The sequence below is a fragment of the Rhinoraja longicauda genome, chromosome 6, assembly GCF_053455715.1.
Source record: "Rhinoraja longicauda isolate Sanriku21f chromosome 6, sRhiLon1.1, whole genome shotgun sequence".
NCBI lineage: Eukaryota > Metazoa > Chordata > Chondrichthyes > Rajiformes > Arhynchobatidae > Rhinoraja > Rhinoraja longicauda.
The window spans coordinates 28,433,451-28,437,459 of record NC_135958.1 but is presented as its reverse complement, the minus strand read 5'-3'; positions in this window follow the sequence as shown (position 1 = coordinate 28,437,459).

The following is a 4,009-nucleotide window of genomic DNA, read 5'->3' as shown; positions in this document are numbered from 1 at the left end:
CTACCCTCTGGCACCCTGAATAATTAACCCAATTGTACTTGTTTTACAAAGGTTTTGGAATTGATACGTTTGCCACTTTTTTTTCTGGGTACAGCTGCATCTCTTTAGAGGGTTTAATGAACATTTGCAAGAGCACAAATTGGCCATCTTTAAATACCCTGGTGAAGGTGGCAGTGGGTCACCTATTCAAACTATTAACGTTCCAGTATGTCCCAAAGGTCTGTTGGGCAGGGATTTCCAGAGATTAGCCCCAGTTACGCTTCCCCGAGGAAGAGTAATAACTAATAAGAGTAATAAGTGGAGGAACAAGGAATTGTAAATGCTAGTTAACCAAAAAGCGAAGGGGTTTTATGTAAGCCCTTTTGCCTATATGCTTCCCTGCTTTACATTTCACCCCTTTTCTGTCCTCTTCATGCACCCTCCTGTCTCCTTTTCATCTCTAGTCATTATCCGCCCACCCAATATCTGTATCCACCAGTCACTTGCCAGGCTTTGTCCAGCACCACCCCTCCTACCCCCTTCACCCTCCCACCCCCACTTTTCTAGCTTTCTGTTCCCTACTACAATCAGTCTGAAGAAGGATTCCAACCCAAAGTGTCACTTATCCACGCCTTCCAGAGATGCTGCTCGCTGAGTTACTCCAGCATTTTTGTGTTTTTTTGGTAAACTAGCTTCTGCAGTTCCTTGTGTCTCCATCTAACATCCAGCCCTTGTCTCACCTCACCCTCCCACCTCTTTATACTGGTCATCTTCCCCCCACACTCCTGGGACTGATGCAGGCTCTCGAGCTGTCACGGAGTCCCAACATGAAACATTACCTACCCCTGTCCTCCAGAGATTCCGTCTGACCCGCCGAGTTACTCCAGCACTTCGTGTTTTAGTTTAGTATAGATTAGTTTAGTTTATTACTATCACGTGTACCGAGGTAAAGCAAAAAGCTATTTTGTTGCTATCCTGTCAGCGGAAAGTCTACACGATTGCAATCAAACCGTCCACAGTGTACAGGATAAAGGGTATCATGTTTAGTGCAAGATAAAGTCCAGTAAAGTCAGATTAAAGGTAGTCCAAGGGTCTCCATTGAGGTAGACGGTAGGTCAGGACCACTCTCTACTTGTTGATAGGATGGTTCGGTTGTTTGATAACAGCTGAGGAGAAACTGTCCCTGAATCTGGAGGTGTGCGTTTTCACACTTCTGTACCTCTTGCCCGATGGGCGAGGGAAAAAGAGGGAGTGCCTGGGGCGAGACTCATCCTTGACTACGCTGGTGGTCTTGCCGAGGCAGCTTAAAGTGTAGATGGAGTCAATGGTAGGGAGGTTATGGTCTGGGCTGCGTTTTAAAGAGTAATAAGCTCCCACCACAGAATGGTAGACAATTTAAAAAGGACCTTTAAAGGGGTGACATTTCCAGCTGGACTTGTCCTTTAAAGAGGAAGAGCTGAGAGGGCCTGCTGAAGAGTTTGGTAAGTTTCTTCAGTGTATTTGACTGCTCACTGCCACCAGGGTGCAAGTGTGGAGGAGACGGCCAATGGTCCTGCAAAGAGGGACGGGAGATTCTTCCAAAATCTTTGTGGCAAATTCAACAGTGGCTGGATGTTGACTGACATCATGAACTGTATTCCCTCACAAGCTATTGGGCAGCACTGTGGCGCAGCGGTAGAGTTGCTGTCTTACTGCACCAGAGACTCGGGTTCGATTCTGACCACGGGAGCTGTCTGTACAAAGTTTGCACGTTCTCTCCGTGACCTGCGTGGGTTTTACCCGGATGCTCCAGTTTCCTCCCACATTCCAAAGATGTACAGGTTTGTAGGTTAATTGGCTTTGGTAAAGATTGTTAATTGTTCCGAGTGTGTCGGATAGTGTTAGTGTGCAGGGATCGCTGGTTGGCACGGACTGGATGGGCCAAAGGGCCTGTTTCCGCGCTGTATCTCTAAATTCAACCCTAAACTAAAAACTTTCAGATGAATATACGAGTATGGCAGTGTTTAAAAAAACTAGCTGATTTACTGAGTTGGGAGGATAATGTACAACTACAATGATAAACCGGTATTCTATGTAGCCCGTCTCTGCAAAACCACAAAGTGCAAACCTTGTTGTAAATTACTCCAAATGATCACATCTGGAGCTTGTTTAAGGCATGTTGCTTTATGCTGTGGGACGTTTCAATTGAATGGTAGCTGCTTATAAATTAATGGCTTCTACCGCTTGGAAGAGGCTTGAGTTTTCAAGGGCACACCGGGAAAGTTGTGATTTTATGTAAAAACAAGGTAATGCAGATAAGATGCTGGTTTACCAAGGAAAGACACAAAGTGCTGGAGTAACTCAGCGGGTCATATGGGAAATTCATCTGGACGCTTCCAATGGTCCTTCACCCTTGTGTTGACCTATTGCCTTGTGAGCCGATCATCTTGTTCCAGACGTGACCAATAATCATGGGCTTTAGGTTGTGTCTGGAATGAGCACGTTTTATTAATGCTCTGCACCAAAGATACCCCTGCATTAGAGAGCCGTTCTTGTTAACCTTGTACGTCGGTGCAAACTTGCACAGAACTAAATCCTACCAATCCCACCTCTCAATCCCCTTCTCCATCCGAGTGTCACCACTGTCCTGCTTCCTGATGCTTCAATCAATTCCCAATCACACCTTTCACAGATCTTCAGCCACAAAACCTTGTCCACCAGTTCCCTGAAGTCTGACACACAAGCCATCCTTGGAGGAACCAGTCCCTGCTGACCTTCAGTCAACCAATTCCCCCATGACCTTCAATTGAGTGATAGGAGCCTAACACCTATCTCCTTGGCCCATGATGACCATGTGAACCCCTGGATTCTTCTGGATTTCTCTTTTGAGAGATCAAGTTCTCTCCCCCCCCCCCCTCCCCCTGCCTCCCATCTCCTTACCCATATCTCCAGCCTTCTCCTGACTCTATTTGATAGCAGAGTTATTGAGGAAATCTTTTTAAATGGATCAGAATGAGTTAATTCCACAGGGAACCATCTCTGAGAGAAATGTTCTCAGAAGAAGGGACCATGATATCATTCGCAAACTATATTCCGGGAAATGTGTAATCTGTTTATATGTAATCAGTGTCATATGTTGGCAAAATTAATAGCAGGCATTATGATGTGTGGCTTGGTTCTCATGTAAAGCAATCCACTTGGCACAAGGGTTTGTCAGTATATTGTGTTGGATGCAGAGTTCATTATGTACACGATTTGAGAAACAATTATGATCCGTTAATTATCAAGTTGAGGTTTTAAGGGGACATTTTCCACACTGCATCAAAGAGGGATGATTTGCAGATTCCTGTCTCTTGCTGATTCAAGCAGTGACCAATAATACCAGAAAAAATAAACATGCTTTTCTTCAGAGACACCAAGGAACCTCAAATGCTGGAATTCTGAGCAAAACACAAAGTGCTGGAGTATCCCAGCAGGCCAGGCAGCATCCGCGGAAGGAATGGACAGGTGGACGTTTCGGGTTGGGACTAATTGTAGTAGGGGGGTAGAAAGCTGGAAAGTTGAGGTGGGAGCGGGACAAAGCCTGGCAAGTGATAGATGGAAGACGCAAAATGCTGGAGTAACTCAGCAGGTCAGGCAGCATCTCTGGAGAAAAAGGATGGGTAATGTTTCGACTGATTGTAGGATTTCCTTTTCACGTGCATTCCTTCCTCTAGCTTCACTATTCACAACTCTTCAATCCTTTTGTCTCACACTTTCTGTTTTTTCATCTCTGGCCTTTGTCCACCATCTCCCCATCAAATAGCTCTCCTCACCTGCATCAACCTATTACCTGCCACGCTTTGTCCTGCCCGTCCTCTCTTCGAGCTTTCTCCCCCCCCCCCCTCCACCCCCACACAGTCAGTCTTGAGAAGAATCCTGACCCAAAACATCACCTATCCATGTTCTCCAGAGATGTTGCCTGACCTGCTGAGTTACTCTAGCACTTTGTGTCTTTATTTGTAAACCAGCAACTGGAGTTCCTTGTACCTTGTTCCTTGTACAAAGATGG